At 41.6% G+C, this 14,297-nt stretch overlaps 1 protein-coding gene across 1 annotated transcript in view; it reads right to left on the bottom strand.

Annotated features, from left to right (window-relative positions):
* Positions 1-13,701, bottom strand: part of cdh7a (cadherin 7a) — a 104,719-nt gene extending 91,018 nt beyond the window's left edge. The window contains exons 1-2 of the mRNA XM_069512941.1: positions 13,686-13,701; positions 7,707-7,791 (exon numbers count right to left, since the gene is read on the bottom strand). The gene's annotated coding sequence lies outside the window, so the exon portion shown is untranslated. The remainder of the gene's footprint in view (positions 1-7,706; positions 7,792-13,685) is intronic.
* Between the last annotated feature and the right edge of the window lie 596 nt (positions 13,702-14,297).

Raw genomic sequence — 14,297 nt, 5'->3', positions numbered from 1 at the left:
ACACTTCTGGATCTGGGGGTTGTTTTGCTTTTCACAAAGAGAGAATCCCGAGGGGGAGGGGGGGAATAGAAAAGCTGGGCTCCATGGGAAAAAATAGCAAAAAGGTGGGAAAATTGTGAGTGGGTTTAAAGGGGAGGTTGTGAGTGATGAGTTATTAACAGGAGAAAAAAAAATGTTGGAAACCATTAGGCTACAGGGAGGTGTTGACATATCATTTTCTCGTGTGGAATCTGAGAATCACTCTCTGCTCTGAGGAGCAGTCGGCTTCTTCCACGTGTTGTCAAAACGGTTTGACATATTATTCCAGCGTCGAGATCGGGAGGGTGTGCCGGTGTAGACACAAGCCTGCATTTGGCACGCGAAATTAAAGGTCATTTTGAGAAAGTGAAAATTAATGTGAGCTATCAATTTCAGCCTTGAAAAATGTGACATATTTCAGCCTGACACATTTTAATTAGGCCATCAATAGTATGGCAACAGTGGCTAATGGTGCAGAAGACACAACCAGGATAAGTTGCCTTCGCATTAACTGTTGGGGACACATTTGAAATGGCATTTAAAGTAGTGTTTTGACACAAATAGAACGTTTTTCTGTGGAATAAGAAAAATGCTGTCAGTGTGATAAAATATGCATACCTATAGGCGCCTATAGCAATATCAACAGAACTGACTCGTGGTGTAATCTCACTTTGGATTTCAGCTTTATAAGTGATTGTTTGAGCAAATTGGGCCGTCTGAACGGATCAGGCAAACTGTAGGTGATTTAATTAACGTTTTTCCCTGAGAAAAGCAAAACAATCTTCTACGGGCAGGTTTCCGAAAAGAGGAACCTTCTTCATTAGCTGCGCACTCTTTAAACTGTTCCCTGCTTTTGTCACCACCACCACCAACCCCAGCAGCAGCAGTACCGCCGCCCCCCCACACACACACACACACACTCCCTTCTACCCAGAGAATAAATAAGATAAAGGAGAGCAATGAACGCGTCCATCATTCAAAGTGGAAAAGGGTAATTTAGCTTGGCCCTCCTGACAGCTTTACAACTTTGCACGCTATTCTATTTTAATTGGCAATCATGAATTAACTGAATGAGAGCCCTGTTGCCGATGTCTTTCTCATTGCAGCTTTTAATTGGGTTGACTTGATGAGTTCCTGAGATAAAACCAGACAATATATTCTCATGATTGGCAACTCGTTTGTTGCCACATAATTAGGCTGCAGACAAATCCAGAACATAACCGTTTCCTCCTCAGCCAGGCTCCCCCCCATCCTTTCATCAGTCACATCTCGCTAGAGTGTAGGGGCGCTACCTGCACTACAGTCAAGTGTTGCGTGTGACGTAATGAATGTTTAGTGCATGTAGCTTTCAACTTGAATGCGTCATGTTTTCATTTGTCTCGAGCAACGTATTGATTCTCCCGTCACTTGGTCAAACGATCCATTTTCTCACCGGCGTCGACAAAATTTTATAAAAGAAACAAGGGAACAGTCAAACGCTGTAACAATCTGATTTGAATAAAATGGCAGCCAGCTCCGACAGAGCATTGAGCGAGTTCTTTTTTTTTTTTTTTGTTCCTGCTGGTTCCTAATGATTAAGACAATCCCCGAGGCGCCTCAGACTCACCCTACACTTTTACATATAAGGTCAAATGTTCAAAGCTTTTCCTCCGCTCTCACTCCATTTTAAAAATAGGAGGGAAAAAAAAAGGAATTAAACATTAATGGGCTGATGAATAAATATTTTGTGTCTCCAGGACTCAGCACTTTCGCCCATTCCTGCAGCTGCTTTAATTAACTCTTCCTCAAGCCTTTTGTAAATTAACACATCTCTTTCAGTGTCCTTCGACATTGTTTTTCTTTTTTTCTCCTTCCTCTGCTCCTTCTTTTTTTCTAGTCAAAATTAGGCAAAACCGTGCGCATCGATATGGCGCTTAATTATTCGACCTCAGAGTCATTATTTTAACTTACAGCGCACATTTCTCCCTTTAGATGTAAGTCAGACTGTTGGCTTGAGGCGAAACCACACTTGGGATGTTTTTGTACTCTTTAAATAGTATGTAAAATCACTTCAAGATAGAAGACTTTCATCGTATTCAGAAGACCGCAGGCCGGGAACAATAGCATCACTTTTGGACAGTTCAGTGTCTGAGTCCAGGAAACGCATCAAGTTTGTCTCAGTTGAATACTGCTGTCTTATATCCTCGGACTATTTCTGTTTGTATACTTTCAACCATCTTTCACAGGGACACAGATATCTTCCTCCCACATTCCAGATATGAAGCCAAAATATCCAGGATACAAACACCGCCATCTTGCACATTTGGAAGTTTTTGCAGTAATGAATACACGCGCTCGACCAATCAAACATTCAAGACATTCACCTGCTATGCTATGTCTGGACAATTGTCCCTGGGAGGGGGTTGGTGAGAGGTCAATTGCTGCTGTATCAGCAGGACAAAAAAATAAATCAATAAAGTATAACCATGGAGTTTAAGACAAGTTTCCACTACCTGGGCTTGACTTTTTCTCCATTAAAGTCAATTCCTGACTGTCCTGGTGAACCTGTCCTCTTTGCTGTGCCTGCAGAAGACATTTCTCCACAGTCATTTCAGGACTTAATCCTGCATTACTTCCGCTGTCAGTCAGAGTGCAGCTCCTCTTCCTGGCTTATATTGTTTATTCTTTTTTTTTGCTTTGGCCCATGCTTGCCCCTCAGATTCCGCCCCATCACATCTGCTGGCAAGTGATAAATGTGACATTACTCCATCAGAGGATCATTAAATGTCAGGTCCTGCCGTGACAGCGGAACGTCATGGCAGAAAGTCAATGGCGTGGGGGAGGGGCCGTGCGAGCGGAGGAATCGCCTGGTGGAAGATCCTGCTGCGGAGGATCAATGGCTCATCTAACACCCGCATGCCCACCGCCGAACCAGGCAGGACCACTCACACCATTCACACACTCCCTGCCTGGAGATGAGGCAGTCTAGCAGCTCAGAGATGAGTGTGCACAGCCGGGCGCAAACACTTGTGGTGATTTGTTGATGTATTACAAGAGAGCTGGTGACGAAATGAGGAAAGTTGACTCTCTCATACTTCTGTACTTGCACCAATTAGCCGCAACACGACACACAGGTGACCAGTTTTAATGTTCCTGTCAGTGTGAATAATCAGATTAAAATCAGTTGTCTGAACATGAAGCGAACATATTCTGGATATGGGTGTCGCCATTTTGTGCATTTGAAATTATTTAGAGCCTCCCACCAATACATGTACCAATCACAAGTCAGTGTCACCCGTCAGTCATGATGTTTCATCTTGATTTTATCGCATTAAATAACTAAAAACTAATTTACAAGTATATTTTGACTTTTTGGTTCAGGTCCCCTCTACTAACACGGATGTGAGGTTTACCACCAACACTCATCTACTGCTGCTGATGCTAAAGTTTTCATACCATACAAACACAAATCGGGTAGTGCTCACTTAACACTACAGTGGTGAAATAAACCGTCTGTTTACCTAAAGATGTAGGATTCTTCAAGGACAGCTGGAGATACAGTATGTCTATCATTAAGAAGAAAAACTGGTTCTTATGCCATTTTATTTGCCGAGGTGTACAAAGGGCATGAGGGTGGTGAGAGGCGATTGTAAAACAAGGTGCAAAATTACTTTTCAAACAGAATTTAAATCCATAAGCATGTTGGGTTTGACCTTTCAACGTGGATATTAAATCATTCTTATCAGCTAATGTTTTCTGCTGCAGGAATCTTTCAAAAACAAGACCAGCGCTTATTTTTCTTCTCCTCCGTCATGCTCCTGTATTCCACACACACACACACACACGCACGCACACACACACACATCCCTCCATACAGCAACACAACAGTAAGGTTGTGGAGATAGTAGAAAAGACAGGAGATTGAGTAATTACTCGAGGGAATAATTCAACATTTTGGAAAATATGCTGGCTTGTTGAGTCGGACGAGGAGATCAATACCACTCTCTATGTCTGTGGGGTAAATATTAAGCTCACTGTGCCAACAAGAAAACATGGAATAAAATGACAGATTAATTATACGTAATTCTTGAATTTAAGAGGTGCTGGTAGACGGATATATTTCTAAAAGCCAGGCTCCTTGTTTCCCCTTGCAACTGCTTCTATATGCTATAGAGCTATTAGGTAACTATAAGCCAATTGTAGCTGTCTTAGTACAACGACTGTCAACGGAGCTATCATATAAAAGTATTCACCTAACTCATGACAATAAACGCTAAACTAAGCTAATTGACGGCTGGCTTAGCACAAAGATCAGAAACAGGTCTGACGTAGCATTGCACAAAAATGTGAAATAAACTGCTTTGGCGTGAAGTGGTGAATACAAACTCATTTCAATATAAATCTTCTCGTGTAAGCCAGTAAGGTAAAATAATATAATGATATAAAGATTCTTTAGGTTTCTGTGTTTAATGTGATGATGGAACGTAACAGTGGACAAAACAGTTCGATTTCAAGCGAAACCAGATCTATTTAACCACGAGTGCATACTGTTATTGTTACCATGGAATCACACACAGGACAGAAAGGACAATGCTCAGGGAAAATAGCGCCGGTTTTTCATGTGGTAATAGTCTACAGGCTATTGAAACAGTAATGTAGCTCGCCTCGAGGAGTGCAAACAGCCAGACAGGCAGAGGAGCAATAGGGATTCATCAAGCAGCAGCCTCTAAAGCCCCGGATCGTGACAGAGTTAAATGAATTGGTCTATCAGTGCGACACCTGAGAGACAGTCGTTGGGAGTCTGTCAAGATAAACTCTTAAGGATCTTGCGGAGGGTGCACTGCAGCAAGGTCATCGTCACATTGCATCAAACAGGGCGCTGGGAGGAGAGCTTTTGTTCTCTTGTGTGAAGTCCCATTTGCCAGAGGTAACAATTAAGACTCATCTGTCAGCACACGCTAATGTGTTCATTTGTGATTCAACACTGGAAGTCTTCACTTGCTCATTTGTGCTTTCATGGCCGTCATTAAAATCCAAGGTGTTCCAGCAAATGTTGTGGCCAGATTGCAGTGGTGCTTGTCATTCTGGGCTTCTTTTTTTTTTTTTTACCAGCTACAATATTGTAAAAGTTATGGCTTTGCTGCCTTTGAAGGTGTGACATCTTTTTTTTTTTTTTCCCCAGAGTGAAAGGTGTATTTCTGTGTCAGACGACTTTGGCTCAAACCAATCTCCCAGTCTCCCGTGATGTACCTGGGTCACCCACTTGGTTACAGTGAGCTTTATCAGATGTGACAGCTTTGGTCCAATAAAGTGGAGGTCTTTAACAAGTGTTCTTTTAGTTGAATTTGTGCAGAGGGCAAATGTAAGATTGTATCTCGCCATCTTGAAGCAATTTCTTTCTCAGATACCCGAGCTGTTTTATCACGGCTGAAGGTCAAAGATGTCTGTCAAAGGTTCTCATAAAGTTCAATTTACACGCTGTTTATTGCCGCAGACACAGATTGCCACAGCACTATGTAAACAAAATTAGGATGCGAGCGACACATAAGCAATATATACTCGAATCTGAGCATAATTCAGGCGGTAATGAAGTTGCACTTGAATGAGAGGGAGCTGTTTGTGATTCAGGCTTTTGGGAATAACAGACTGCGAGTCAATTCCAGCAGGTCTGTCGGAGAGTGTGGCGGCAAGATAAAGGCGAGGCGACATTGTTTAAGTCTTGATCCTGATGCAGCACTCCTCTGCAGGGGGATTGCACTCTAATACATTTACAATGTAGAAATCAGCCTCATCCATTGTCCTCTTACCCCACTGCGCAAATGCAGAGGGAATCCAAACATTTTGCCTCCATCTCAAGATTACACTCTGGCTGTTTTCTTGCCCTGCCTCTCCGCCCCTCTCCTGGCCTCCTCTCTCTGAAACTCTTTCATTTCACAAACATCTGTTGGCAAGGGGGAATCCCTAATCTCTCAAGGGCTTTCTTTCAAATTTCATTATTGAGACGAAATGCAGATTTGAGTTACTGCAGATGCTCCCAGGTTTTTATTATATATTTATATTTTTTTCATTTTTCACTCTATTTTAATGGATTTATGAAAAAAAAAAGAAATAATCCAGTGCCCACCATACACTCAATTACTTAGGTTTCGATTCTGCACTCGCAAACAGATTCTGATGGCCTCTGTGATAACTTCACATGATTGTTGTCTGCTCAGGCTGCCTGACCCCAAAATCTATTTCTGTTTGGGGGATGCATATGGGATTAGCCGATAGCAATAGCAATGCAGAACGCAGATATCATAAAGAGGATTAGTTAGATATCTTGTGAAACACACTTATTTGCTTTCTTGCTACAAGCTTCGTGATAAGTTACAAGTTAGCTTAGCATTAAGATTGGAAATCCCATTTCAGCCTGCAACAATGCATGAAATCAGAACTTTGTCATTTTACATTTCAGTTTTTGTCTGATATGTTTGGATGATGTATAATTTGTAGGCAGTAGATGTGCTGGTGTGCAGTTTTTTTAACCTTCAGATGAAGCATAGCTCGCTGTTGAGACTTTTAGTTTGCTCTAGCAACGCTAGTCTTTCCATATTCCTGTAAAATAACAACTGACTGATTTAACCTAATATGTTATTTGTTGACTAATCTGACCTCATCAAGCCAAATAGTAAACTTTAACAAACTGCTTCCTTTATCCACCATCGTAGAAAAGGCCTCAGTATCTGGTTTCTTCTTCTAGACTCTAACAAGAGTCTCACTGTTCAGAAGGAAAGTTTGGAGCCTCTGAATTAACATTCAGTTCGAAAGACTGTAAGTAAAGCCCAGTTTAATTGTTTTAAAGTAATTTTTCTATTCATTTCTGAGGAATCAGCAAAAGGCTTCACGTCTTGATGAAATCAACGCTTTGAGTATTAGTAGTTTAATATTCTGTCTTTGGGATTCACAGTTCTCCATAATACTGTCCTAGACACTGTGAAAGATATATTTGAATGTTTAAATGGATGTTAAATCCATGCAAAACTATGAGATCTCTGATAAAAAGATACATAAATAAAGGTGCACGGCTGACTGCCTTAATGGCCTGCAACAAGAGAAGACGGCAGCTGCAGCCTGTGTACAACGGTTTCCCTTTGGGGACTGAACAAAGCTGTGGCCTCTCTCCCAAATCAACTGCATCACCTGGACTGGGAACACAATCAGGAAGCAGAGGCAAGACGGACGGAGTCTAAACTGAGGCAGATATCATTTGAAATTGCGTGAAATTGCACATGATGAATTAGTACATGAAAAACATGGTTTTGCTTGTTTTTCCTCTACAAACAGGATTCTTTAAAAAAAGAAAACGGATTCATTCATCAGGATATTTATTCATCTGAATATGAAATGATGTTGTCAAAGTCTTGTGTAGCCAGTAGGAATTATAGCCAGGGGACACAATTTTCCAAATCTCCTCCACCCACCTACTCTGAGCTCTAATACAAACAGGGTCAATTTCAAATAAGCTGCTGGGTATTAGTGACACAGATGGAGTCTCCATGACCATGAGCGGGGTTTTAGAAATTGATTTCCCTGATCTACATATGTGCATATTAATGTGTATGTATAATCTGCATAACAACAGCTTTGTGTCTCCAACATAAGTTTTTACACAATAATACAGGACACTACAGTTATCACCAGAGAAGAACCATCTCTCCATGACCTACCTGTCTTTCTTTTTCTCTCCATCTCCTCATGTGCTCTTTCTCTTCCCTTCACAAAGCTGAGCATCGACTAATGGAGTCATTTTATCTGTAAGTAAACAATGCAAACAAAGGATCAATGTATGTCTATATTCAAGTGGTACTGGCCTCCACTAGGATAGTACTGCAATGAAAATGATACACACTTGAAATATTTTTTTCAATCTTTGGTAAATTACTAGTTGGGTCCAAAAAGACACATCAGAAAACCTCATTGTAATGTACGACCATGCGAGTCTAACAACCAATTCCACATTCAGTGTTATAGATCCATCTGAGACATTCCCTGCTTTGCATACATGCTGTATAATCAATACCATTATAAAGCACAAAAGGTCAAGTTGAGTTTTTAAAAGAATCGTTCAAATTAGATTGTAAACGAGAGAGAGAGTCTGGGGTCTTCTGTTCCCTCTGACCTCCCCTCACAAAACCAAAAGAAAGAAAGAAATCACAGCCAGGAAACATTAGAATTATCTGAAATTATCAACGCTGACTTCACATTCTGACCTTATTTATGTTGTGGAATATTTGAAAACACAAGTTCGCTGTTCATCGTTGATGACTTGTACCTCTTCCAGCTCTGGCTGCATTTCCAATGAAATCAGCAGATTCCAACAACACTCGAGCCAAGATGGTAACACTTGAAATTCTAACATGATTCTTGAAATAATTTGCTTTTTCATCTGTCAGGACCCAAATGACTGAGAGTGACAAGCAGAAGCTCTCATCCGCAACAGATAAGGATGAAAAAAAGCGACAGTAGAAACAGCAGCTGAGAAAACAGCACAACACCATATGAGATGAAGTGAAACACAAGGAGTTCTGTTGCCAAGGTGAGTTAGATATTTATATATAATAGACAACAACAGAGAAGGAAATAGAATTTGTTGTGTTCATGTATGTGAAATCATCTGCTGCACGTTCAGTGAATGCTTCGCTAATGTTGCGGAGCCATGAGACACAGATTGAGCGACGCGATGATTACACTTGGTGCAGTCATGAGAGATTGTCGGCACAATCGCATAACGTCCAGGGACAATTAGTCACCAATATTTCCAACATAATCATAAATTCAGCAAAAAAAAAAAGCTTTAGAGAAATAATAAGAGTATATTCTAATTATATAAAGGTGTTTTTGTTTATTAGCACTATCTTTACATAGTATAATGAATATTCAACAGTGGATATCCAAATTTTGCTGAATTATTTAAAAAATAACCATACTTTAATGGATGCAATTTAGCAAACAATTATGAATTTATAAATTGTTTCATTAGGGTTTGTTTTAATTGTTTAGAAAAATATTAGACCGGTAAAGTTGGTTTAAATTATTTATTCGATGCTTTTAAAATAGGCGGCTCCAGTATCCGGGATATTTTGGATTCATTTTCATACAGTGGGAGGAAGTGTGGACACGTTGTCTATCTTTACATTGAGTCTATAGTTGTTAGTAAAAATCTAAATTTTTCATCTGCTAAAATGAGATTTATGACTTGTAGTTGTGTAATTTTCTAAATCCATTATGCTTAATTAGTGGTCTATTAATGTGGTCAACGATCCTGCCATATCCCCCCCCCCCCCCCCCATGTTTATTTAACATAACTCTTATTAGTGGAGCTAAAGGTATCGCTATAATTAAAATATAGTGCTCGTTCATCAGGATAATTTAACATAAACGCCATTTTCTGGAAGCGGCGTGTGAAGCCCCCGTTGTGAAAAACAAACACTTGCTCGTCGACTCCATGCTCTGTTGATTTTCTATCTCTTGACTCTAAATAGCAAAGAACACAATTTGGTTTGATTCCCCCCTTAAAGATATACATAAATACAAGTGGTGGCTTGTAATTAGCCGCTGTGCAGCCGTCCACGGGGGTACCACACAGCTGCTCCGCACACGCCCAAACACAATGGTGTGTAGTTACTGTATTCTTGTGAGCAGTGGACCGTGGCTGTGCTCATTATACAGTGTCATGCTGCTGATGCCATCATCGTAACCAGAGGGGGAGGCGGGAGAGGGAGGGTGTCTCCCCCTTCGTGCTGTGCTAATTTCACTCGGGTGAGTGAACGTACCGGTCGGCTCAAGCGGAGGGACATTGCATTGATTTGTGCTGCCCGCAACTTATGGTCAATTGCGAGGACATCGAGGTAATTGGTGACCATTCAAAAGAAAACAAGCCAGCTGGGTGGCCTATCACGGTCCCAGAGAGGAGGAGGGAAAAAAAAAAGTAATTTCCTGTAATTCAAATTGGTCGCATACACTGCCGGAGCTATTCTCAACAGGGTCTCACTGCTGCTGATCCCCCCCGTAAATAAATATAAAATTCTTGCTTTGGTATGGAAATGAAACACAAAATTACAGCAGAAGGGGAGGCAATGATCTCCGAGGGGCGGGTTGTGGGCGGAGGGGTTGGGACAGGGGTGAGGCTGCCAAGCAGTTTAACCCCTCTCTCCAATTAGCTGTGAAAGTCCTTTGATTTTAATGCAGCACTACAGACCAGCGGTACAGTACATGTCCCTCAACCCTCATTATTCCGCAGCCCAATTTTCTGACATAGCTCGCAGCATCTCCCCAGATGTAACGCTGCAGTTAATTACCGCCGCAGAGCCCAGAGAACGCGGTCTGAAGGACGGAGGAAGAGTGAGCGGGCCGCACGGCGCTCGACGGGCCGAGGAGCGAGAAGCAACTGGACTCTCGCTTTATTGAATCTGCGTCACAAGTGCAATGAATCTGCGGAAAATGTATCGGCGTGCAAATCATCTAAACACCACCAAAGGGACTTGTGCAGCGGGAGTATATGCAAATCGGCGCCGTGTTCCCAAAATAAAAGCACATAACTTAGAAGATATGTCTTGTTCTACATTAATGGCCATTGGGGAGAGGGTCTCATATGACTGCTGCTTAAAGGATGAGTGCCTGCAGTTTCCCTCTGTGCACCTGAGGTTTAGGGAATATATTTCTTTTTCTACCACTCAGAAGTCTTATTGTTAACTGACACCTTACATGACACGCCACATCAAAGTGTTCGAGACAGAAAGCGGCGACTCCTGGAGAAATCCTGAACCCCGTTCTTGTGATTCCATCAAGGTGACATTGCTCAAGAAGAGAAGAAGGAAAAAAAAATCTATCATCATCTCTGCTGTGCAGTAAAGCCCTTTGTGACAACGACTGGAGATCCAAGCACTCTTCGTGTGCAACTATGTGGCGTTCAGGAGCACGGCCAGGAGGCAAAACACGGCAGTTTCATTATTTAAATCACAGGACTGAGGAAACAAAGTAAAAAGGGCAGAGCTGCAGGATGTCTGGCCCAAAGTTACCGAAGAGCTCATAAAATAAAAAACACCAAGAAAAGCATTCTTTCCCACACTCCCCATCTTATCTCTCCACTTCATAAAAGTGCCAAGTGCTGCTATTCTCGACCTCCATCCAATATACCATAGCTCAGTGCAATTAGAGCCAACTTAAATGGGCGGCACTTTTCCGATAAGTGCATTGTTATGAGTTTATCACAAGATTTTATTCAACGATTTAATCGAGGACGGTTGCGAAGGAGAAGTTAAAGCCATTATTTTGTAATCACGAGGGTCATAAAAACAGTACGGTTATGCAAAAAGCTGGAAGTACACAGTTGTCATCTACAGTGCATTCTGGGATAGGTACCGCTCCCCTGTATGGTTTTTATTTTACACGGTTAGCAATAAACAAACACGCTCTCAAAGGGAGAATAGAAAATAAACCTGTTGGATAGAATCTGACAAAATGAATGTAAAGCTCCTGTTTGAAACAGTCGGATCTGACCCGTGCTGCTGGTCACAGTCATGGTGCGTTTCATCTCAGCTCTCTTTACATTCTCTGTTTTCCTGCATTATGAATCTAAATGGGTATTTCTGGCATCAAACAGCTTAATTATTCCCTATTCTCTCTGGTGCATGTGTGTTTAGAATAACTTCCTAATGATATATGACAGTGTTGAGAATACAACAAGCCCGCAAGTTATAAAACCAGAGCCCATCATCATCATCATCGGCGCTGTGTATATTTTAAACTGAGGCTTCTTGAGAGTTTTTATTACTGAGCTCTAAGGAAGCAACCTTATATATAAAATAACCAAAATGGCTCATACCTCCGCCAGGGTCGGGGGGGAAGACTGCAACGTTGGCCAACCTTGTGAAATGAATGTGTATGTTCTGCAGACTGTAACGTTTATGACTCGTATGACCTTTTTACAACTTTATTACCACAAGTCTTTCCCTCACCTTAACTGAGGGCTTGTACTTTGTAATGCCTTGGGGAGGGGGGGGGGATTAATTAAAAGGGTTTCCCTGTTACATTGAAAAAACAGTAAATACGTTTCCCTAAAACAAATGAATTATATTTTATGAATAATATCTGGGCACAGGAACGAGGGTCGATACTGAGCCAGCGTCAGGAAATAAATGTATATTTCCTCAGACTGCAAATAAATCCAGTTGTCAAGGTGCCTCTGTCTTGGCTTTTCATTATATCAAAGAAAGAAAAGGGTGAGAAAGAAAAGAAAACAACAATATTCATTTGATGTATATAGAAGAAGCCATTTGAGATTCAAAAGCTGGAAGCAACAGTAAAGCACTGTCAAGTGTCTCAGAGGAATATACCACGAAACACACGTTAAATGGGTCATGCTGGAAGCAGATTAATCGAATATGAGAAAACCTTGATGTCTATCTATCCATCTATCTATCTATATCTATAAAACCCTTTATTTTCACAAAGCACATTGAGTTCAGGAGGTCATTGCCTCTCCGTTTTCTCGCTCCTTCAGTTTCTGACCTCCTCAGCCTCAGTGACTCATAACACCTGATAACACGATCAGCTACCTGGCAGGAAAACGTGCAGACGCCGTGATATATTGTTTTCACTATCTTGTTACCGCAGCTATTACATTTACACATTAATTTAGCCAACGGCCCGTAATGACCGCGCTGCACGTGGAAAAGTTTCGAGGGCTGGAGTGGACGTGGAGAAAGGCACGGCCTGTAAATGTGCATTGGGCGTGTGAGCAATAGAAAAGGTGAGGCGAAGGTGGCAAGGTTACAAGTTTCCAATATCTATGAGAGGCCTCTCCATTTATGTGATATTGAGTTTTCACCGCAAAGCCCATTTGAGTCATGTTCCACTGCTCATTTTATCTGATTTACTAGGCTGTGTGTGTGCTATGGCATCTATTCATCTGTGTTTAACATCTCCAGGGCCACGGGTTCACCTGCCTCCCCATGTTCCCACTGGAGCTTATTAACCATCGTCTCTAACAGGAGCACTCCTAGTTAATTACATAAATGGATATGTACACGCCAAAATGTAGCACATCCCGGTTTCATCTCCTAAATCATCTCACATAAATCTGACTCGATGTCCCCCAAGTAACGGCTTCCAACAATGATTGCACGTTTCAGTCCTGCTTCTTTTTCCTGGTCTTCTCTTTCTAAACCCACACAGTGCGGTGGTGTGGCGACCGACGATTCAGGAGGGAAAATCTTATCAGACAATAAAATAATAATAAAATGAATACATCAATAAATGAAAGTGTCCACCAACGTCGTAAATGTATGCGTTCCGTCTTTCCCACTTTACACATGAATTCACCAAATGCTAAGATGTCCCAGTTTTCCACCAGCACTTAAACACAGCATGTGTTGGTGGAGCTGGAGAGTCTGCACGCGAACCTGACCTGATTTATTCGTATCAGCTGATCTCAATAATTCCCACTATTCAAAATGTGGATCTCATCCATCCACCAAGTTTCATGCTAACACAGATGGCGACAAATGAAGCGGAAGTAATTAACAACTTTAAAATTAACACTAACCAGGAAGATTTGGGGGGAAAAAAAAGATTCTACATGTAATTTGACTTTTTAGTGTGGTCAATGTCCCATTTGCGAACATGGAGCAGGCAGGGGCTTTTACCTGTACTGCAGCCAGCCACCAATCAAGATGTGTTGCCTTCACTTGTGGGAGCTGCCATTCCGAACTCACGACACCTGGAAAAATTAAAACGTCAATTAGACCAAAATCTAATGGATGGATTGTAAATTAAATTACTCGACCTGTCTGGTTCACTTATTCTACGTGTTTGAATAACTGGGGAGCAACAGTTTATCATCTGGTGAATTCAGAATATTCCACTTTACAGTGCAGATTAAACAGTGGAGGTTTAGGGTGGATTTAGGTGAAGTGTTTGATTCAAAGGTACTTATGTCATTTTAACTGCCGGCTGTATTCCCCCTCTATTTGCACGGCGTGAATTTGATGGATGGAGGAGCTTGGATAAAACCAACATTTCATTGATAGCGCTTGATTGCTTCCTGAAGCCGCCTGATGCAACCTGCTCTACAGAGCAAACAAAGCGGAGGGGAAAAGACGGATGAGCGGATTCCTACTGAGCCGGCTGCCTTTACCTCATGTGTGAATCATCGTTTTTAGAGGCTGATCCATCACAGAAAATGAAAAGTTAAAAGGTAAAAGGTTCCTCACCTGCAGCACTTAGAGGAAGTCTCTTAGTGCAGTAAATTCTGTTGG

Source organism: Paralichthys olivaceus, chromosome 17 (assembly GCF_024713975.1).
Source record: "Paralichthys olivaceus isolate ysfri-2021 chromosome 17, ASM2471397v2, whole genome shotgun sequence".
NCBI lineage: Eukaryota > Metazoa > Chordata > Actinopteri > Pleuronectiformes > Paralichthyidae > Paralichthys > Paralichthys olivaceus.
This window is presented reverse-complemented; position numbering and strand designations above follow the sequence as displayed.